Raw genomic sequence first — 22,300 nt, forward strand, 5'->3', positions numbered from 1 at the left:
TGCAGGCATTAAATGAAAGAAGTCAGTGTTCCAGCAGAGGGAGACAACGTTTCAGAAAAGGCATTGTAGCAAACCAAAAAAGAAATTTTAAGCGCAGCAGAGTAACCAGCTCACATACCTGTTAGCTCAGGTGAGTTTAAAAGGCTGCTGTTGATAACAAGGGCATTTGCTAAATAGATGGTGTGTGTGCAACAATATACTGAAAGGTCAATTATATTGTGCAGCTTATCTCACCACCTGTAGTTATTTAGGTGAAAGCTCCAAAATGCTTGCCTAATATGTCTGTTTATCCAAAAGGAAGTATAGAGGGAGAGCTAGATAGATAGCATTGCATTACATTACATTACATGGCAATGCAATGCACAGTTGCTGAAGTTGAACCAAAATGAGCTTGTCATCTGGCTTCTGCAACTTTTAACATGAAAAATCCAATGAGGAGAAGAAAAGCAAAGCCAAAGAGTCCATCCCAAAATCCGACAAACAAGCAAAATGAACAAAAAGCATTGAATTCAATTCTTTCTGATTTTAGAAACTGCATTAAAGAAGGGGTGCACCGGTCCTAGAGATACTGCAATACCAGGTCAATGCGTGGAGTGGACAGAGCAAGCTCTTTTTCCATCTCCCTGTTCTAAAAATCCATTTAATATATGGTCCCCAGATAGGGGACGTATCAGATATTAAACTGATAAGAACAGATACTACACTTGATCTTAACCAAAAGGCCGAGAAGCGATAACCAGAATTGGTTTCCGACTACGGTGCCACCCAAGGATTCTGAAAAGTCCATTTGTGGAGATGGCCACCTGGACTCCCGTTAAGAAGACATGCTGTCAACCTCTAGATCCCTCACATGCCTGCATTTTTCGGCTTGCTGCTGCTGCAATCCACGCATTTTAGATCTGCATAACTCCACCTCTTTTAGCACAGTACCCTCAACCCCCGGCTGTTCCCACCCGCCTCAACACCGTTGGAAGGGAGGAGAACCAATTAAGGCGGGGGGGGGGTGGAACGAGCAGCTGTCTACCCTTAGCAGGAGGGTTGCTGATTAATTACCTCTCCTGCTGCTGCTGCTGCTGGCTGTCCAGCAGCAGACTGAAGGTGGCTGCTGCTGTGCGCAGGTATATAAAGGCTCAGAGCCTATTATGACACGCGCAGCCAGCGTTCCATTGCCACATTCCGTCTACTGCAGGCGGGATACCTGGATGGCTGAATGTCACTGAGAAGCTCACAGAGACCGCCATAAGCAACAGTTTAAAAGAATGCCACAGACTAATCAACCAAACTTTTTGGGTTGGTTTCTCTTTTATAGTCTGCAGGCATTAAATGAAAGAAGTCAGTGTTCCAGCAGAGGGAGACAACGTTTCAGAAAAGGCATTGTAGCAAACCAAAAAAGAAATTTTAAGCGCAGCAGAGTAACCAGCTCACATACCTGTTAGCTCAGGTGAGTTTAAAAGGCTGCTGTTGATAACAAGGGCATTTGCTAAATAGATGGTGTGTGTGCAACAATATACTGAAAGGTCAATTATATTGTGCAGCTTATCTCACCACCTGTAGTTATTTAGGTGAAAGCTCCAAAATGCTTGCCTAATATGTCTGTTTATCCAAAAGGAAGTATAGAGGGAGAGCTAGATAGATAGCATTGCATTACATTACATTACATGGCAATGCAATGCACAGTTGCTGAAGTTGAACCAAAATGAGCTTGTCATCTGGCTTCTGCAACTTTTAACATGAAAAATCCAATGAGGAGAAGAAAAGCAAAGCCAAAGAGTCCATCCCAAAATCCGACAAACAAGCAAAATGAACAAAAAGCATTGAATTCAATTCTTTCTGATTTTAGAAACTGCATTAAAGAAGGGGTGCACCGGTCCTGGAGATACTGCAATACCAGGTCAATGCGTGGAGTGGACAGAGCAAGCTCTTTTTCCATCTCCCTGTTCTAAAAATCCATTTAATATATGGTCCCCAGATAGGGGACGTATCAGATATTAAACTGATAAGAACAGATACTACACTTGATCTTAGCCAAAAGGCCGAGAAGCGATAACCAGAATTGGTTTCCGACTACGGTGCCACCCAAGGATTCTGAAAAGTCCATTTGTGGAGATGGCCACCTGGACTCCCGTTAAGAAGACATGCTGTCAACCTCTAGATCCCTCACATGCCTGCACTTTTCGGCTTGCTGCTGCTGCAATCCACGCGTTTTAGATCTGCATAACTCCACCTCTTTTAGCACAGTACCCTCAACCCCCGGCTGTTCCCACCCGCCTCAACACCGTTGGAAGGGAGGAGAACCAATTAAGGCGGGGGGGGGGTGGAACGAGCAGCTGTCTACCCTTAGCAGGAGGGTTGCTGATTAATTACCTCTCCTGCTGCTGCTGCTGCTGGCTGTCCAGCAGCAGACTGAAGGTGGCTGCTGCTGTGCGCAGGTATATAAAGGCTCAGAGCCTATTATGACACGCGCAGCCAGCGTTCCATTGCCACATTCCGTCTACTGCAGGCGGGATACCTGGATGGCTGAATGTCACTGAGAAGCTCACAGAGACCGCCATAAGCAATAGTTTAAAAGAATGCCACAGACTAATCAACCAAACTTTTTGGGTTGGTTTCTCTTTTATAGTCTGCAGGCATTAAATGAAAGAAGTCAGTGTTCCAGCAGAGGGAGACAACGTTTCAGAAAAGGCATTGTAGCAAACCAAAAAAGAAATTTTAAGCGCAGCAGAGTAACCAGCTCACATACCTGTTAGCTCAGGTGAGTTTAAAAGGCTGCTGTTGATAACAAGGGCATTTGCTAAATAGATGGTGTGTGTGCAACAATATACTGAAAGGTCAATTATATTGTGCAGCTTATCTCACCACCTGTAGTTATTTAGGTGAAAGCTCCAAAATGCTTGCCTAATATGTCTGTTTATCCAAAAGGAAGTATAGAGGGAGAGCTAGATAGATAGCATTGCATTACATTACATTACATGGCAATGCAATGCACAGTTGCTGAAGTTGAACCAAAATGAGCTTGTCATCTGGCTTCTGCAACTTTTAACATGAAAAATCCAATGAGGAGAAGAAAAGCAAAGCCAAAGAGTCCATCCCAAAATCCGACAAACAAGCAAAATGAACAAAAAGCATTGAATTCAATTCTTTCTGATTTTAGAAACTGCATTAAAGAAGGGGTGCACCGGTCCTGGAGATACTGCAATACCAGGTCAATGCGTGGAGTGGACAGAGCAAGCTCTTTTTCCATCTACCTGTTCTAAAAATCCATTTAATATATGGTCCCCAGATAGGGGACGTATCAGATATTAAACTGATAAGAACAGATACTACACTTGATCTTAGCCAAAAGGCCGAGAAGCGATAACCAGAATTGGTTTCCGACTACGGTGCCACCCAAGGATTCTGAAAAGTCCATTTGTGGAGATGGCCACCTGGACTCCCGTTAAGAAGACATGCTGTCAACCTCTAGATCCCTCACATGCCTGCACTTTTCGGCTTGCTGCTGCTGCAATCCACGCGTTTTAGATCTGCATAACTCCACCTCTTTTAGCACAGTACCCTCAACCCCCGGCTGTTCCCACCCGCCTCAACACCGTTGGAAGGGAGGAGAACCAATTAAGGCGGGGGGGGGGTGGAACGAGCAGCTGTCTACCCTTAGCAGGAGGGTTGCTGATTAATTACCTCTCCTGCTGCTGCTGCTGCTGGCTGTCCAGCAGCAGACTGAAGGTGGCTGCTGCTGTGCGCAGGTATATAAAGGCTCAGAGCCTATTATGACACGCGCAGCCAGCGTTCCATTGCCACATTCCGTCTACTGCAGGCGGGATACCTGGATGGCTGAATGTCACTGAGAAGCTCACAGAGACCGCCATAAGCAACAGTTTAAAAGAATGCCACAGACTAATCAACCAAACTTTTTGGGTTGGTTTCTCTTTTATAGTCTGCAGGCATTAAATGAAAGAAGTCAGTGTTCCAGCAGAGGGAGACAACGTTTCAGAAAAGGCATTGTAGCAAACCAAAAAAGAAATTTTAAGCGCAGCAGAGTAACCAGCTCACATACCTGTTAGCTCAGGTGAGTTTAAAAGGCTGCTGTTGATAACAAGGGCATTTGCTAAATAGATGGTGTGTGTGCAACAATATACTGAAAGGTCAATTATATTGTGCAGCTTATCTCACCACCTGTAGTTATTTAGGTGAAAGCTCCAAAATGCTTGCCTAATATGTCTGTTTATCCAAAAGGAAGTATAGAGGGAGAGCTAGATAGATAGCATTGTATTACATTACATTACATGGCAATGCAATGCACAGTTGCTGAAGTTGAACCAAAATGAGCTTGTCATCTGGCTTCTGCAACTTTTAACATGAAAAATCCAATGAGGAGAAGAAAAGCAAAGCCAAAGAGTCCATCCCAAAATCCGACAAACAAGCAAAATGAACAAAAAGCATTGAATTCAATTCTTTCTGATTTTAGAAACTGCATTAAAGAAGGGGTGCACCGGTCCTGGAGATACTGCAATACCAGGTCAATGCGTGGAGTGGACAGAGCAAGCTCTTTTTCCATCTCCCTGTTCTAAAAATCCATTTAATATATGGTCCCCAGATAGGGGACGTATCAGATATTAAACTGATAAGAACAGATACTACACTTGATCTTAGCCAAAAGGCCGAGAAGCGATAACCAGAATTGGTTTCCGACTACGGTGCCACCCAAGGATTCTGAAAAGTCCATTTGTGGAGATGGCCACCTGGACTCCCGTTAAGAAGACATGCTGTCAACCTCTAGATCCCTCACATGCCTGCACTTTTCGGCTTGCTGCTGCTGCAATCCACGCGTTTTAGATCTGCATAACTCCACCTCTTTTAGCACAGTACCCTCAACCCCCGGCTGTTCCCACCCGCCTCAACACCGTTGGAAGGGAGGAGAACCAATTAAGGCGGGGGGGGGGGTGGAACGAGCAGCTGTCTACCCTTAGCAGGAGGGTTGCTGATTAATTACCTCTCCTGCTGCTGCTGCTGCTGGCTGTCCAGCAGCAGACTGAAGGTGGCTGCTGCTGTGCGCAGGTATATAAAGGCTCAGAGCCTATTATGACACGCGCAGCCAGCGTTCCATTGCCACATTCCGTCTACTGCAGGCGGGATACCTGGATGGCTGAATGTCACTGAGAAGCTCACAGAGACCGCCATAAGCAACAGTTTAAAAGAATGCCACAGACTAATCAACCAAACTTTTTGGGTTGGTTTCTCTTTTATAGTCTGCAGGCATTAAATGAAAGAAGTCAGTGTTCCAGCAGAGGGAGACAACGTTTCAGAAAAGGCATTGTAGCAAACCAAAAAAGAAATTTTAAGCGCAGCAGAGTAACCAGCTCACATACCTGTTAGCTCAGGCGAGTTTAAAAGGCTGCTGTTGATAACAAGGGCATTTGCTAAATAGATGGTGTGTGTGCAACAATATACTGAAAGGTCAATTATATTGTGCAGCTTATCTCACCACCTGTAGTTATTTAGGTGAAAGCTCCAAAATGCTTGCCTAATATGTCTGTTTATCCAAAAGGAAGTATAGAGGGAGAGCTAGATAGATAGCATTGCATTACATTACATTACATGGCAATGCAATGCACAGTTGCTGAAGTTGAACCAAAATGAGCTTGTCATCTGGCTTCTGCAACTTTTAACATGAAAAATCCAATGAGGAGAAGAAAAGCAAAGCAAAAGAGTCCATCCCAAAATCCGACAAACAAGCAAAATGAAGAAAAAGCATTGAATTCAATTCTTTCTGATTTTAGAAACTGCATTAAAGAAGGGGTGCACCGGTCCTGGAGATACTGCAATACCAGGTCAATGTGTGGAGTGGACAGAGCAAGCTCTTTTTCCATCTCCCTGTTCTAAAAATCCATTTAATATATGGTCCCCAGATAGGGGACGTATCAGATATTAAACTGATAAGAACAGATTTTTTGATTGAAGCTGCATCCAAGGCACTGAAAAATGTGACCGAAGTCACACCAAAACAGCGCACGAGGCGAGGATTCATGTGGACCCTTCCCGGAGGAGAGGGTCCCCAATAAACCATCCCCATCCCTCCGAGCCAGAAGGCCACAGCGAGGGTCAGGGATCTCCGATGCTCTCCCTAGCCGAAGCCGGAGAAGAGCCGTTTTCGTGCTCCCAGCTTCCATCTAGGCTGCCACCCTAGTGGAGCTGGAGCCTGTGTTGGTTTCTCAGCCCAAAGCTGACCGGACCTCCGACCGGGTTTATAAAAATTCCCCTTCCTAGCCCGGAGGCCAGGAATAGGGGGGGTTGCTCAGAAAGTATGATTGGCAAAGGTGCGGCGTGCTACGAAGCCAAGTCTTTCTGGGGTTCCCAGTCCCAGTAAGCTTGGACTCCCACCAGGGCGCCTACTCCTGGGGCACATTGCTCCAAAGCCCTCACACTTACCCAGCCTAGTGACTTCGATCCTGGAGGGCCATGTTTTCCATCAGATAACTCTATGAGCCACCTGGCGTACTAACAAGTGCACCAAACCAGTGTGTAATATGCATCAATTTACTAGGGCAGCCCAAGGACAAAACTGCCTTTTCAAAAGATACTACACTTGATCTTAGCCAAAAGGCCGAGAAGCGATAACCAGAATTGGTTTCCGACTACGGTGCCACCCAAGGATTCTGAAAAGTCCATTTGTGGAGATGGCCACCTGGACTCCCGTTAAGAAGACATGCTGTCAACCTCTAGATCCCTCACATGCCTGCACTTTTCGGCTTGCTGCTGCTGCAATCCACGCGTTTTAGATCTGCATAACTCCACCTCTTTTAGCACAGTGCCCTCAACCCCCGGCTGTTCCCACCCGCCTCAACACCGTTGGAAGGGAGGAGAACCAATTAAGGCGGGGGGGGGGTGGAACGAGCAGCTGTCTACCCTTAGCAGGAGGGTTGCTGATTAATTACCTCTCCTGCTGCTGCTGCTGCTGGCTGTCCAGCAGCAGACTGAAGGTTGCTGCTGCTGTGCGCAGGTATATAAAGGCTCAGAGCCTATTATGACACGCGCAGCCAGCGTTCCATTGCCACATTCCGTCTACTGCAGGCGGGATACCTGGATGGCTGAATGTCACTGAGAAGCTCACAGAGACCGCCATAAGCAACAGTTTAAAAGAATGCCACAGACTAATCAACCAAACTTTTTGGGTTGGTTTCTCTTTTATAGTCTGCAGGCATTAAATGAAAGAAGTCAGTGTTCCAGCAGAGGGAGACAACGTTTCAGAAAAGGCATTGTAGCAAACCAAAAAAGAAATTTTAAGCGCAGCAGAGTAACCAGCTCACATACCTGTTAGCTCAGGTGAGTTTAAAAGGCTGCTGTTGATAACAAGGGCATTTGCTAAATAGATGGTGTGTGTGCAACAATATACTGAAAGGTCAATTATATTGTGCAGCTTATCTCACCACCTGTAGTTATTTAGGTGAAAGCTCCAAAATGCTTGCCTAATATGTCTGTTTATCCAAAAGGAAGTATAGAGGGAGAGCTAGATAGATAGCATTGCATTACATTACATTACATGGCAATGCAATGCACAGTTGCTGAAGTTGAACCAAAATGAGCTTGTCATCTGGCTTCTGCAACTTTTAACATGAAAAATCCAATGAGGAGAAGAAAAGCAAAGCCAAAGAGTCCATCCCAAAATCCGACAAACAAGCAAAATGAACAAAAAGCATTGAATTCAATTCTTTCTGATTTTAGAAACTGCATTAAAGAAGGGGTGCACCGGTCCTGGAGATACTGCAATACCAGGTCAATGCGTGGAGTGGACAGAGCAAGCTCTTTTTCCATCTCCCTGTTCTAAAAATCCATTTAATATATGGTCCCCAGATAGGGGACGTATCAGATATTAAACTGATAAGAACAGATACTACACTTGATCTTAGCCAAAAGGCCGAGAAGCGATAACCAGAATTGGTTTCCGACTACGGTGCCACCCAAGGATTCTGAAAAGTCCATTTGTGGAGATGGCCACCTGGACTCCCGTTAAGAAGACATGCTGTCAACCTCTAGATCCCTCACATGCCTGCACTTTTCGGCTTGCTGCTGCTGCAATCCACGCGTTTTAGATCTGCATAACTCCACCTCTTTTAGCACAGTACCCTCAACCCCCGGCTGTTCCCACCCGCCTCAACACCGTTGGAAGGGAGGAGAACCAATTAAGGCGGGGGGGGGGGGGGGGTGGAACAAGCAGCTGTCTACCCTTAGCAGGAGGGTTGCTGATTAATTACCTCTCCTGCTGCTGCTGCTGCTGGCTGTCCAGCAGCAGACTGAAGGTGGCTGCTGCTGTGCGCAGGTATATAAAGGCTCAGAGCCTATTATGACACGCGCAGCCAGCGTTCCATTGCCACATTCCGTCTACTGCAGGCGGGATACCTGGATGGCTGAATGTCACTGAGAAGCTCACAGAGACCGCCATAAGCAACAGTTTAAAAGAATGCCACAGACTAATCAACCAAACTTTTTGGGTTGGTTTCTCTTTTATAGTCTGCAGGCATTAAATGAAAGAAGTCAGTGTTCCAGCAGAGGGAGACAACGTTTCAGAAAAGGCATTGTAGCAAACCAAAAAAGAAATTTTAAGCGCAGCAGAGTAACCAGCTCACATACCTGTTAGCTCAGGTGAGTTTAAAAGGCTGCTGTTGATAACAAGGGCATTTGCTAAATAGATGGTGTGTGTGCAACAATATACTGAAAGGTCAATTATATTGTGCAGCTTATCTCACCACCTGTAGTTATTTAGGTGAAAGCTCCAAAATGCTTGCCTAATATGTCTGTTTATCCAAAAGGAAGTATAGAGGGAGAGCTAGATAGATAGCATTGCATTACATTACATTACATGGCAATGCAATGCACAGTTGCTGAAGTTGAACCAAAATGAGCTTGTCATCTGGCTTCTGCAACTTTTAACATGAAAAATCCAATGAGGAGAAGAAAAGCAAAGCAAAAGAGTCCATCCCAAAATCCGACAAACAAGCAAAATGAACAAAAAGCATTGAATTCAATTCTTTCTGATTTTAGAAACTGCATTAAAGAAGGGGTGCACCGGTCCTGGAGATACTGCAATACCAGGTCAATGCGTGGAGTGGACAGAGCAAGCTCTTTTTCCATCTCCCTGTTCTAAAAATCCATTTAATATATGGTCCCCAGATAGGGGACGTATCAGATATTAAACTGATAAGAACAGATACTACACTTGATCTTAGCCAAAAGGCCGAGAAGCGATTACCAGAATTGGTTTCCGACTACGGTGCCACCCAAGGATTCTGAAAAGTCCATTTGTGGAGATGGCCACCTGGACTCCCGTTAAGAAGACATGCTGTCAACCTCTAGATCCCTCACATGCCTGCACTTTTCGGCTTGCTGCTGCTGCAATCCACGCGTTTTAGATCTGCATAACTCCACCTCTTTTAGCACAGTACCCTCAACCCCCGGCTGTTCCCACCCGCCTCAACACCGTTAGAAGGGAGGAGAACCAATTAAGGCGGGGGGGGGGGGGTGGAACGAGCAGCTGTCTACCCTTAGCAGGAGGGTTGCTGATTAATTACCTCTCCTGCTGCTGCTGCTGCTGGCTGTCCAGCAGCAGACTGAAGGTGGCTGCTGCTGTGCGCAGGTATATAAAGGCTCAGAGCCTATTATGACACGCGCAGCCAGCGTTCCATTGCCACATTCCGTCTACTGCAGGCGGGATACCTGGATGGCTGAATGTCACTGAGAAGCTCACAGAGACCGCCATAAGCAACAGTTTAAAAGAATGCCACAGACTAATCAACCAAACTTTTTGGGTTGGTTTCTCTTTTATAGTCTGCAGGCATTAAATGAAAGAAGTCAGTGTTCCAGCAGAGGGAGACAACGTTTCAGAAAAGGCATTGTAGCAAACCAAAAAAGAAATTTTAAGCGCAGCAGAGTAACCAGCTCACATACCTGTTAGCTCAGGTGAGTTTAAAAGGCTGCTGTTGATAACAAGGGCATTTGCTAAATAGATGGTGTGTGTGCAACAATATACTGAAAGGTCAATTATATTGTGCAGCTTATCTCACCACCTGTAGTTATTTAGGTGAAAGCTCCAAAATGCTTGCCTAATATGTCTGTTTATCCAAAAGGAAGTATAGAGGGAGAGCTAGATAGATAGCATTGCATTACATTACATTACATGGCAATGCAATGCACAGTTGCTGAAGTTGAACCAAAATGAGCTTGTCATCTGGCTTCTGCAACTTTTAACATGAAAAATCCAATGAGCAGAAGAAAAGCAAAGCCAAAGAGTCCATCCCAAAATCCGACAAACAAGCAAAATGAACAAAAAGCATTGAATTCAATTCTTTCTGATTTTAGAAACTGCATTAAAGAAGGGGTGCACCGGTCCTGGAGATACTGCAATACCAGGTCAATGCGTGGAGTGGACAGAGCAAGCTCTTTTTCCATCTCCCTGTTCTAAAAATCCATTTAATATATGGTCCCCAGATAGGGGACGTATCAGATATTAAACTGATAAGAACAGATACTACACTTGATCTTAGCCAAAAGGCCGAGAAGCGATAACCAGAATTGGTTTCCGACTACGGTGCCACCCAAGGATTCTGAAAAGTCCATTTGTGGAGATGGCCACCTGGACTCCCGTTAAGAAGACATGCTGTCAACCTCTAGATCCCTCACATGCCTGCACTTTTCGGCTTGCTGCTGCTGCAATCCACGCGTTTTAGATCTGCATAACTCCACCTCTTTTAGCACAGTACCCTCAACCCCCGGCTGTTCCCACCCGCCTCAACACCGTTGGAAGGGAGGAGAACCAATTAAGGCGGGGGGGGGTGGAACGAGCAGCTGTCTACCCTTAGCAGGAGGGTTGCTGATTAATTACCTCTCCCGCTGCTGCTGCTGCTGGCTGTCCAGCAGCAGACTGAAGGTGGCTGCTGCTGTGCGCAGGTATATAAAGGCTCAGAGCCTGTTATGACACGCGCAGCCAGCGTTCCATTGCCACATTCCGTCTACTGCAGGCGGGATACCTGGATGGCTGAATGTCACTGAGAAGCTCACAGAGACCGCCATAAGCAACAGTTTAAAAGAATGCCACAGACTAATCAACCAAACTGTTTGGGTTGGTTTCTCTTTTATAGTCTGCAGGCATTAAATGAAAGAAGTCAGTGTTCCAGCAGAGGGAGACAACGTTTCAGAAAAGGCATTGTAGCAAACCAAAAAAGAAATTTTAAGCGCAGCAGAGTAACCAGCTCACATACCTGTTAGCTCAGGTGAGTTTAAAAGGCTGCTGTTGATAACAAGGGCATTTGCTAAATAGATGGTGTGTGTGCAACAATATACTGAAAGGTCAATTATATTGTGCAGCTTATCTCACCACCTGTAGTTATTTAGGTGAAAGCTCCAAAATGCTTGCCTAATATGTCTGTTTATCCAAAAGGAAGTATAGAGGGAGAGCTAGATAGATAGCATTGCATTACATTACATTACATGGCAATGCAATGCACAGTTGCTGAAGTTGAACCAAAATGAGCTTGTCATCTGGCTTCTGCAACTTTTAACATGAAAAATCCAATGAGGAGAAGAAAAGCAAAGCCAAAGAGTCCATCCCAAAATCCGACAAACAAGCAAAATGAACAAAAAGCATTGAATTCAATTCTTTCTGATTTTAGAAACTGCATTAAAGAAGGGGTGCACCGGTCTTGGAGATACTGCAATACCAGGTCAATGCGTGGAGTGGACAGAGCAAGCTCTTTTTCCATCTCCCTGTTCTAAAAATCCATTTAATATATGGTCCCCAGATAGGGGACGTATCAGATATTAAACTGATAAGAACAGATACTACACTTGATCTTAGCCAAAAGGCCGAGAAGCGATAACCAGAATTGGTTTCCGACTACGGTGCCACCCAAGGATTCTGAAAAGTCCATTTGTGGAGATGGCCACCTGGACTCCCGTTAAGAAGACATGCTGTCAACCTCTAGATCCCTCACATGCCTGCACTTTTCGGCTTGCTGCTGCTGCAATCCACGCGTTTTAGATCTGCATAACTCCACCTCTTTTAGCACAGTACCCTCAACCCCCGGCTGTTCCCACCCGCCTCAACACCGTTGGAAGGGACGAGAACCAATTAAGGCGGGGGGGGGGTGGAACGAGCAGCTGTCTACCCTTAGCAGGAGGGTTGCTGATTAATTACCTCTCCTGCTGCTGCTGCTGCTGGCTGTCCAGCAGCAGACTGAAGGTGGCTGCTGCTGTGCGCAGGTATATAAAGGCTCAGAGCCTATTATGACACGCGCAGCCAGCGTTCCATTGCCACATTCCGTCTACTGCAGGCGGGATACCTGGATGGCTGAATGTCACTGAGAAGCTCACAGAGACCGCCATAAGCAGCAGTTTAAAAGAATGCCACAGACTAATCAACCAAACTTTTTGGGTTGGTTTCTCTTTTATAGTCTGCAGGCATTAAATGAAAGAAGTCAGTGTTCCAGCAGAGGGAGACAACGTTTCAGAAAAGGCATTGTAGCAAACCAAAAAAGAAATTTTAAGCGCAGCAGAGTAACCAGCTCACATACCTGTTAGCTCAGGTGAGTTTAAAAGGCTGCTGTTGATAACAAGGGCATTTGCTAAATAGATGGTGTGTGTGCAACAATATACTGAAAGGTCAATTATATTGTGCAGCTTATCTCACCACCTGTAGTTATTTAGGTGAAAGCTCCAAAATGCTTGCCTAATATGTCTGTTTATCCAAAAGGAAGTATAGAGGGAGAGCTAGATAGATAGCATTGCATTACATTACATTACATGGCAATGCAATGCACAGTTGCTGAAGTTGAACCAAAATGAGCTTGTCATCTGGCTTCTGCAACTTTTAACATGAAAAATCCAATGAGGAGAAGAAAAGCAAAGCCAAAGAGTCCATCCCAAAATCCGACAAACAAGCAAAATGAACAAAAAGCATTGAATTCAATTCTTTCTGATTTTAGAAACTGCATTAAAGAAGGGGTGCACCGGTCCTGGAGATACTGCAATACCAGGTCAATGCGTGGAGTGGACAGAGCAAGCTCTTTTTCCATCTCCCTGTTCTAAAAATCCATTTAATATATGGTCCCCAGATAGGGGACGTATCAGATATAGTGTTGAGCCACCCCCGTAGTGTTCGGGTTCGGTTCGGTTCGTCGAACACCGGGATGTTCGAGGAACTGTTCGTCGAACTGTTCGTCGAACACCTTAGAACACCGTCGAACACCGTTAAAACCAATGGCAGGCAAACAAAAACACATAGAAACACATAGAAAACACCTGCAAAGGTGTCCAAAAGCTGACAAACTGCTCAGAAGACACTCTCTTTAAAAAAGCCGGCCGGCAAATTCAGCAGCGGCATACACCGGTACCCGACAATTTAGACAAGAAGGAATAGAGCATCACACATAGATTAGATAGATAGAAACATGTCAGTCACACATATAAGAAGCACAGTGACAGTGTTGGTTACTGCACTTGTCATTTAGTGTAAAGGATTTATTAAAAAAAATATTAGTGTTTTCATGCACCGTCTCTTTAAAAAAGCCGGCCGGCAATTCAGCATCTGTACCCGACAATTTAGAACAGAAAGAATAGAGCTTCACACATAGATTAGATAGATAGAAACATGTCAGTCACATATATAATAAGTACAGTGATAGTGTTGCTTACTGTACTTGTCATTTAGTGTAAAGGATTTATTTAAAAAAATAATAGTGTTTTCATGCACTGTCTCTTTAAAAAAGCCGGCCGGCAATTCAGCAGCGGTACCCGACAATTTATAACAGACAGAATAGAGCTTCACACATAGATTAGATAGATAGAAACATGTCAGTCACATATATATGAAGTACAGTGATAGTGTTGGTTACTGTACTTGTCATTTAGTATTAAAATAAAGGATTTATTATTAAAAAAATTGGCGTGGGGTTCCCCTTAATTTTAGGCTCTAGCGGAGGTTAAGCAGACGGCTGGGGCAGATGTTTGAAGCCTGGGAAGGGGGTAATACCCACGGAGCTTCCCAGGCTACTAATATCAGCCCCCAGCTGAATACATAGCCTTTACTAGCTATTAAAATGGGGGACCCCCCCAAAAAAATGACGTGGGGTCCCCCCTAATTTAATAGCTAGCAAAGGCTAGGCAGACAGCTGGGGGCTGATATTAATAGCCCAGGAAGGGAGCCATGAATATTGGCCCCCTCCCAGGCTAGAAACACCAGCCGTCAGCCGCCCCAGAAATGGCGCATTCATAGGATGCGTCAATTCTGGCACTTAGCCTCGCTCTTCCACGCTGCCCTGGTGCGGTGGCAGGGGGTAATAGGGTTGGGGTTGATGTCAGCTTATAATGCCAGCTGACATCAAGCCCAGGTTAGTAATGTAGAGGCGTCTATAAGACACCGCCATTACTAACCCCATAGTCAAAGTTAAAAAAAACACAAACACCCAGAATAAAGTCCTTTAATTGAAATAAAGACACAATCCTTTATTGTTCTAAATTAAACCATACTTACCATCACGCCCATTCCAGCTGAAGCCAACGATCTCCTGCAATAAAAGAAAAATAATAAAGCAACCTCATCCTTACGTTTCCATGGTTCCCACGACAGCTTCAGCTCTGCTACATCGAGATGACAGGCTGGACCGCAGCAGAACGCTGCCATCCAGCCTGTCATCCCGCAGACACTGAGAAGCGCAGGCTTGCTTGCGCTGCTCAGCGTCTCTCTGTGACGACATCCAGAAGAGCCGAGTTCATGTCCAATTAACTCGGCTCACCTCATGCACGTCACTGACAGCGTGGGAAAATTCTCACGCTGAAGCGCTGATTGCAGGAGAATTTTCCCACGCTGTCAGTGACGTGCAGGAGGTGAGCTGAGTTCTTTGGACATGAGCTCACCTCATGCACATCACTGACAGCGTGGGAGAATTCTCCTGCACTCAGCACTTCAGCGTGAGAATTTTCCCACGCTGTCAGTGACGTGCATGAGGTGAGCCGAGTTCATTGGACATGACCTCGGCTCATCTGGATGCCGTCACAGCGAGACAGTGAGGAGTGCAAGCATGCCTGCGCTTCGCAGTGTCTGCGGGATGACAGACTGGATGGCAGCGTTCTGCTGCGGTCCAGCCAGTCATCTCGATGTAGCAGAGCTGAAGCTGTCGTGGGAACCATGGAAAGGTAAGGATGAGGTTGGTTTATTATTTTTCTTTTATTGCAGGAGATCGTTGGCTTCAGCTGGAATGGGTGTGATGGTAAGTATGGTTTAATTTAGAACAATAAAGAATTGTGTCTTTATTTCAATTAAAGGACTTTATTCTGGGTGTTGTGTTTTTTTTAAATACTTTACTAGAAATTCATGGCGGTCATGTCTAATACTGGCGTGACCCCATGAATTTTGGGCTTGGGGCCAGCTGATAATACCAAGCTGGCCCTAACCCCTTTATTACCCAGTGAGCCACCGCACCAGGGCCCTGGATGAGTTGGGCACAGCGCCAGAAGATGGCGCTTCTATGAAAGCGCCATTTTCCGGGGTGGCTGCGGACTGCAATTTGTAGCGGGGGGGGGCCCAGAAAGCTTGGGCCTCCCTGCGCTGCAGATTCCAGCCCCCAGCTGCCTAGTTGTACCTGGCTGGACACAAAAATAGGGCGAAGCCCCACGTACTTTTTTTTTTAATTATTTCATGAAATTCATGAAATAATTAAGAAAAAAAGGGCTTCCCTATATTGTTGTGTCCGGCCAGGTACAAATAGGCAGCTGGTGGATGGGGGCAGCCCGTTCCTGCCTGCTGTACCTGGCTGGACACAAATATAGTGCGAAGCCCCACTTAAATTTTTTTAAATTATTTCAGGAAATTCATGAAATAATTTAAAAAAAATTGACGTGGGGCTTCGCACTATATTTGTGTCCAGCCAGGTACAGCAGGCAGGAACGGGCTGCCCCCAACCACCAGCTGCCTATTTGTACCTGGCCGGACACAACAATATAGGGAAGCCCTTTTTTTCTTAATTATTTCATGAAATAATTTAAAGAAAATTGACGTGGGGCTTCGCCCTGTTTTTGTGTCCAGCCAGGTACAACTAGGCAGCTGGGGGCTGGAATCCGCAGCGCAGGGAGGCCCAAGCTTTCTGGGCCACCCCCGCTGCAAATTGCAGTCCGCAGCCATCCCGGAAAATGGCGCGTTCATAGAAGCGCCATCTTCTGGCGCTGTACCCAACTCATCCAGGGCCCTGATGCGGTGGCTCACTGGGTAATAAAGGGGTTAGGGCCAGCTTGGCATTATCAGCTGGCCCTAAGCCCGAAATTCATGGGGTCACGCCAATATTAGACATGACCACCATGAATTTCTAGTAAAGTATTTAAAAAAAACACAACACCCAGAAAAAAGTCCTTTAATTGAAATAAAGACACAATTCTTTATTGTTCTAAATTAAACCATACTTACCATCACACCCATTCCAGCTGAAGCCAACGATCTCCTGAAATAAAAGAAAAATAATAAAGCAACATCATCCTTACCTTTCCATGGTTCCCATGACAGCTTCAGCTCTGCTACATCGAGATGACAGGCTGGACCGCAGCAGAACGCTGCCATCCAGCCTGTCATCCCGCAGACACTGAGAAGCGCAGGCTTGCTTGCGCTCCACAGTGTCTCTCTGTGAGGGCATCCAGATGAGCCGAGTTAATGTCCAATGAACTCGGCTCACCTCATGCACGTCACTGACAGCGTGGGAAAATTCTCCTGCACTCAGCGCTTCAGCGTGGGAGAATTCTCACACTGAAGCGCTGAGTGCAGGAGAATTCTCCCACGCTGTCAGTGACGTGCAGGAGGTGAGCTGAGTTCATTGGACATGAGCTCACCTTATGCACGTCACTGACAGCGTGGGAAAATTTTCCTCCACTCACCGCTTCAGCGTGAGAATTTTCCCACGCTGTCAGTGACGTGCATGAGGTGAGCCGAGTTCATTGGACATGAACTCGGCTCATCTGGATGTCGTCACAGAGAGACGCTGAGCAGCGCAAGCAAGCCTGCGCTTCTCAGTGTCTGCGGGATGACAGGCTGGATGGCAGCGTTCTGCTGCGGTCCAGCCTGTCATCTCGATGTAGCAGAGCTGAAGCTGTCGTGGGAACCATGGAAAGGTAAGGATGAGGTTGCTTTATTATTTTTCTTTTATTGCAGGAGATCGTTGGCTTCAGCTGGAATGGGCGTGACGGTAAGTATGGTTTAATTTAGAACAATAAAGGATTGTGTCTTTATTTCAATTAAAGGACTTTATTCTGGGTGTTTGTGTTTTTTTTAACTTTGACTATGGGGTTAGTAATGGGGGTGTCTTATAGACGCCTCTCCATTACTAACCTGGGCTTGATGTCAGCTGGCATTATAAGCTGACATCAACCCCAACCCTATTACCCCCTGCCACCGCACCAGGGCAGCGTGGAAGAGCGAGGCTAAGTGCCAGAATTGGCGCATCCTATGAATGCGCCATTTCTGGGGCGGCTGACGGCTGGTGTTTCTAGCCTGGGAGGGGGCCAATATTCATGGCTCCCTTCCTGGGCTATTAATATCAGCCCCCAGCTGTCTGCCTAGCCTTTGCTAGCTATTAAATTAGGGGGGACCCCACGTCATTTTTTTTGGGGGGTCCCCCATTTTAATAGCTAGTAAAGGCTATGTATTCAGCTGGGGGCTGATATTAGTAGCCTGGGAAGCTCCGTGGGTATTACCCCCTTCCCAGGCTTCAAACATCTGCCCCAGCCGTCTGCTTAACCTCCGCTAGAGCCTAAAATTAAGGGGAACCCCACGCCTATTTTCTTAATAATAAATCCTTTATTTTAATACTAAATGACAAGTACAGTAACCAACACTATCACTGTACTTCATATATATGTGACTGACATGTTTCTATCTATCTAATCTATGTGTGAAGCTCTATTCTGTCTGTTATAAATTGTCGGGTACCGCTGCTGAATTGCCCGCCGGCTTTTTTAAAGAGACGATGCATGAAAACACTATTATTTTTTTTGATAAATCCTTTACGCTAAATGACAAGTACAGTAAGCAACACTGTCACTGTACTTCATATATATGTGGCTGACATGTTTCTATCTATCTAATCTATGTGTGATTCTCTATTCTTTCTATTCTAAATTGTCGGGTACCGCTGCTGAATTGCCGGCCGGCTTTTTTAAAGAGACGGTGCATGAAAACACTATTATTTTTTTTGATAAATCCTTTACGCTAAATGACAAGTACAGTAAGCAACACTGTCACTGTACTTCATATATATGTGACTGACATGTTTATATCTATCTAATCTATGTGTGAAGCTCTATTCTTTCGGTTCTAAATTGTCGGGTACCGGTGTATGCCGCTGATGAATTGCCGGCTTTTCATGTTTCACTGTTGGCACTGTTCCCATCGATTTGGGCAATCACTGTAATGCCACAACCACCATGGCTGCGGCATTACAGTGAGTGGCAGACAATCCCTGCATGATTGGTGCTCTAAATAGCGCCAGACATGCAGGACACGCTTTTGGTGCACGAACAGTTATCGAACATAACCTCGAACAGCCGAATTTTTTGCAAATCGTTCGGGTTCGTGGAACAACTCGAACACCGCCCAAAACAGCTCGAATTTGAGATTGGCGAACAGTTCTAGTCAAACACCGCTCATCTCTAATCAGATATTAAACTGATAAGAACAGATACTACACTTGATCTTAGCCAAAAGGCCGAGAAGCGATAACCAGAATTGGTTTCCGACTACGGTGCCACCCAAGGATTCTGAAAAGTCCATTTGTGGAGATGGCCACCTGGACTCCCGTTAAGAAGACATGCTGTCAACCTCTAGATCCCTCACATGCCTGCACTTTTCGGCTTGCTGCTGCTGCAATCCACGCGTTTTAGATCTGCATAACTCCACCTCTTTTAGCACAGTACCCTCAACCCCCGGCTGTTCCCACCCGCCTCAACACCGTTGGAAGGGAGGAGAACCAATTAAGGCGGGGGGGGGGGGTGGAACGAGCAGCTGTCTACCCTTAGCAGGAGGGTTGCTGATTAATTACCTCTCCTGCTGCTGCTGCTGCTGGCTGTCCAGCAGCAGACTGAAGGTGGCTGCTGCTGTGCGCAGGTATATAAAGGCTCAGAGCCTATTATGACACGCGCAGCCAGCGTTCCATTGCCACATTCCGTCTACTGCAGGCGGGATACCTGGATGGCTGAATGTCACTGAGAAGCTCACAGAGACCGCCATAAGCAACAGTTTAAAAGAATGCCACAGACTAATCAACCAAACTTTTTGGGTTGGTTTCTCTTTTATAGTCTGCAGGCATTAAATGAAAGAAGTCAGTGTTCCAGCAGAGGGAGACAACGTTTCAGAAAAGGCATTGTAGCAAACCAAAAAAGAAATTTTAAGCGCAGCAGAGTAACCAGCTCACATACCTGTTAGCTCAGGTGAGTTTAAAAGGCTGCTGTTGATAACAAGGGCATTTGCTAAATAGATGGTGTGTGTGCAACAATATACTGAAAGGTCAATTATATTGTGCAGCTTATCTCACCACCTGTAGTTATTTAGGTGAAAGCTCCAAAATGCTTGCCTAATATGTCTGTTTATCCAAAAGGAAGTATAGAGGGAGAGCTAGATAGATAGCATTGCATTACATTACATTACATGGCAATGCAATGCACAGTTGCTGAAGTTGAACCAAAATGAGCTTGTCATCTGGCTTCTGCAACTTTTAACATGAAAAATCCAATGAGGAGAAGAAAAGCAAAGCCAGAGAGTCCATCCCAAAATCCGACAAACAAGCAAAATGAACAAAAAGCATTGAATTCAATTCTTTCTGATTTTAGAAACTGCATTAAAGAAGGGGTGCACCGGTCCTGGAGATACTGCAATACCAGGTCAATGCGTGGAGTGGACAGAGCAAGCTCTTTTTCCATCTCCCTGTTCTAAAAATCCATTTAATATATGGTCCCCAGATAGGGGACGTATCAGATATTAAACTGATAAGAACAGATACTACACTTGATCTTAGCCAAAAGGCCGAGAAGCGATAACCAGAATTGGTTTCCGACTACGATGCCACCCAAGGATTCTGAAAAGTCCATTTGTGGAGATGGCCACCTGGACTCCCGTTAAGAAGACATGCTGTCAACCTCTAGATCCCTCACATGCCTGCACTTTTCGGCTTGCTGCTGCTGCAATCCACGCGTTTTAGATCTGCATAACTCCACCTCTTTTAGCACAGTACCCTCAACCCCCGGCTGTTCCCACCCGCCTCAACACCGTTGGAAGGGAGGAGAACCAATTAAGGCGGGGGGGGGGGTGGAACGAGCAGCTGTCTACCCTTAGCAGGAGGGTTGCTGATTAATTACCTCTCCTGCTGCTGCTGCTGCTGGCTGTCCAGCAGCAGACTGAAGGTGGCTGCTGCTGTGCGCAGGTATATAAAGGCTCAGAGCCTATTATGACACGCGCAGCCAGCGTTCCATTGCCACATTCCGTCTACTGCAGGCGGGATACCTGGATGGCTGAATGTCACTGAGAAGCTCACAGAGACCGCCATAAGCAACAGTTTAAAAGAATGCCACAGACTAATCAACCAAACTTTTTGGGTTGGTTTCTCTTTTATAGTCTGCAGGCATTAAATGAAAGAAGTCAGTGTTCCAGCAGAGGGAGACAACGTTTCAGAAAAGGCATTGTAGCAAACCAAAAAAGAAATTTTAAGCGCAGCAGAGTAACCAGCTCACATACCTGTTAGCTCAGGTGAGTTTAAAAGGCTGCTGTTGATAACAAGGGCATTTGCTAAATAGATGGTGTGTGTGCAACAATATACTGAAAGGTCAATTATATTGTGCAGCTTATCTCACCACCTGTAGTTATTTAGGTGAAAGCTCCAAAATGCTTGCCTAATATGTCTGTTTATCCAAAAGGAAGTATAGAGGGAGAGCTAGATAGATAGCATTGCATTACATTACATTACATGGCAATGCAATGCACAGTTGCTGAAGTTGAACCAAAATGAGCTTGTCATCTGGCTTCTGCAACTTTTAACATGAAAAATCCAATGAGGAGAAGAAAAGCAAAGCCAAAGAGTCCATCCCAAAATCCGACAAACAAGCAAAATGAACAAAAAGCATTGAATTCAATTCTTTCTGATTTTAGAAACTGCATTAAAGAAGGGGTGCACCGGTCCTGGAGATACTGCAATACCAGGTCAATGCGTGGAGTGGACAGAGCAAGCTCTTTTTCCATCTCCCTGTTCTAAAAATCCATTTAATATATGGTCCCCAGATAGGGGACGTATCAGATATTAAACTGATAAGAACAGATACTACACTTGATCTTAGCCAAAAGGCCGAGAAGCGATAACCAGAATTGGTTTCCGACTACGGTGCCACCCAAGGATTCTGAAAAGTCCATTTGTGGAGATGGCCACCTGGACTCCCGTTAAGAAGACATGCTGTCAACCTCTAGATCCCTCACATGCCTGCACTTTTCGGCTTGCTGCTGCTGCAATCCACGCGTTTTAGATCTGCATAACTCCACCTCTTTTAGCACAGTACCCTCAACCCCCGGCTGTTCCCACCCGCCTCAACACCGTTGGAAGGGAGGAGAACCAATTAAGGCGGGGGGGGGGGGGGGGTGGAACGAGCAGCTGTCTACCCTTAGCAGGAGGGTTGCTGATTAATTACCTCTCCTGCTGCTGCTGCTGCTGGCTGTCCAGCAGCAGACTGAAGGTGGCTGCTGCTGTGCGCAGGTATATAAATGCTCAGAGCCTATTATGACACGCGCAGCCAGCGTTCCATTGCCACATTCCGTCTACTGCAGGCGGGATACCTGGATGGCTGAATGTCACTGAGAAGCTCACAGAGACCGCCATAAGCAACAGTTTAAAAGAATGCCACAGACTAATCAACCAAACTTTTTGGGTTGGTTTCTCTTTTATAGTCTGCAGGCATTAAATGAAAGAAGTCAGTGTTCCAGCAGAGGGAGACAACGTTTCAGAAAAGGCATTGTAGCAAACCAAAAAAGAAATTTTAAGCGCAGCAGAGTAACCAGCTCACATACCTGTTAGCTCAGGTGAGTTTAAAAGGCTGCTGTTGATAACAAGGGCATTTGCTAAATAGATGGTGTGTGTGCAACAATATACTGAAAGGTCAATTGTATTGTGCAGCTTATCTCACCACCTGTAGTTATTTAGGTGAAAGCTCCAAAATGCTTGCCTAATATGTCTGTTTATCCAAAAGGAAGTATAGAGGGAGAGCTAGATAGATAGCATTGCATTACATTACATTACATGGC

At 45.6% G+C, this 22,300-nt stretch overlaps 12 non-coding genes and 2 pseudogenes across 12 annotated transcripts; all 14 read right to left on the bottom strand.

Annotated features, from left to right (window-relative positions):
• Nucleotides 1-543: 543 nt before the first annotated feature.
• On the bottom strand, nucleotides 544-734 carry LOC141185438 (U2 spliceosomal RNA). Its single transcript, XR_012260101.1, has one exon. It is a non-coding gene; the product is annotated as a U2 spliceosomal RNA (small nuclear RNA).
• A 1,120-nt stretch (nucleotides 735-1,854) lies between these two features.
• On the bottom strand, nucleotides 1,855-2,045 carry LOC141187477 (U2 spliceosomal RNA). The gene has a single exon (XR_012261659.1). It is a non-coding gene; the product is annotated as a U2 spliceosomal RNA (small nuclear RNA).
• A 1,120-nt stretch (nucleotides 2,046-3,165) lies between these two features.
• LOC141184981 (U2 spliceosomal RNA) lies at nucleotides 3,166-3,356 on the bottom strand. The gene has a single exon (XR_012259685.1). It is a non-coding gene; the product is annotated as a U2 spliceosomal RNA (small nuclear RNA).
• Nucleotides 3,357-4,476: 1,120 nt separating this feature from the next.
• Nucleotides 4,477-4,667, bottom strand: LOC141187478 (U2 spliceosomal RNA). The gene has a single exon (XR_012261660.1). It is a non-coding gene; the product is annotated as a U2 spliceosomal RNA (small nuclear RNA).
• A 1,121-nt stretch (nucleotides 4,668-5,788) lies between these two features.
• Nucleotides 5,789-5,970, bottom strand: LOC141185681 (U2 spliceosomal RNA). The gene has a single exon (XR_012260317.1). It is a non-coding gene; the product is annotated as a U2 spliceosomal RNA (small nuclear RNA).
• Nucleotides 5,971-6,494: 524 nt separating this feature from the next.
• On the bottom strand, nucleotides 6,495-6,610 carry LOC141186113 (U2 spliceosomal RNA; annotated as a pseudogene).
• A 1,120-nt stretch (nucleotides 6,611-7,730) lies between these two features.
• LOC141187479 (U2 spliceosomal RNA) lies at nucleotides 7,731-7,921 on the bottom strand. Its single transcript, XR_012261661.1, has one exon. It is a non-coding gene; the product is annotated as a U2 spliceosomal RNA (small nuclear RNA).
• A 1,126-nt stretch (nucleotides 7,922-9,047) lies between these two features.
• On the bottom strand, nucleotides 9,048-9,238 carry LOC141187480 (U2 spliceosomal RNA). The gene has a single exon (XR_012261662.1). It is a non-coding gene; the product is annotated as a U2 spliceosomal RNA (small nuclear RNA).
• Nucleotides 9,239-10,361: 1,123 nt separating this feature from the next.
• Nucleotides 10,362-10,552, bottom strand: LOC141187481 (U2 spliceosomal RNA). Its single transcript, XR_012261663.1, has one exon. It is a non-coding gene; the product is annotated as a U2 spliceosomal RNA (small nuclear RNA).
• A 1,119-nt stretch (nucleotides 10,553-11,671) lies between these two features.
• LOC141184823 (U2 spliceosomal RNA) lies at nucleotides 11,672-11,862 on the bottom strand. The gene has a single exon (XR_012259542.1). It is a non-coding gene; the product is annotated as a U2 spliceosomal RNA (small nuclear RNA).
• A 1,127-nt stretch (nucleotides 11,863-12,989) lies between these two features.
• On the bottom strand, nucleotides 12,990-13,087 carry LOC141186033 (U2 spliceosomal RNA; annotated as a pseudogene).
• Nucleotides 13,088-18,553: 5,466 nt separating this feature from the next.
• Nucleotides 18,554-18,740, bottom strand: LOC141186018 (U2 spliceosomal RNA). The gene has a single exon (XR_012260579.1). It is a non-coding gene; the product is annotated as a U2 spliceosomal RNA (small nuclear RNA).
• Nucleotides 18,741-19,862: 1,122 nt separating this feature from the next.
• On the bottom strand, nucleotides 19,863-20,053 carry LOC141187482 (U2 spliceosomal RNA). Its single transcript, XR_012261664.1, has one exon. It is a non-coding gene; the product is annotated as a U2 spliceosomal RNA (small nuclear RNA).
• A 1,121-nt stretch (nucleotides 20,054-21,174) lies between these two features.
• On the bottom strand, nucleotides 21,175-21,365 carry LOC141187483 (U2 spliceosomal RNA). The gene has a single exon (XR_012261665.1). It is a non-coding gene; the product is annotated as a U2 spliceosomal RNA (small nuclear RNA).
• Nucleotides 21,366-22,300: the final 935 nt, after the last annotated feature.

This window comes from Phyllobates terribilis, unplaced genomic scaffold (genome assembly GCF_046119375.1).
Source record: "Phyllobates terribilis strain yellow unplaced genomic scaffold, ASM4611937v1 Scaffold_40__1_contigs__length_11209783, whole genome shotgun sequence".
In the NCBI taxonomy this organism is placed as follows: Eukaryota; Metazoa; Chordata; class Amphibia; order Anura; family Dendrobatidae; genus Phyllobates; species Phyllobates terribilis.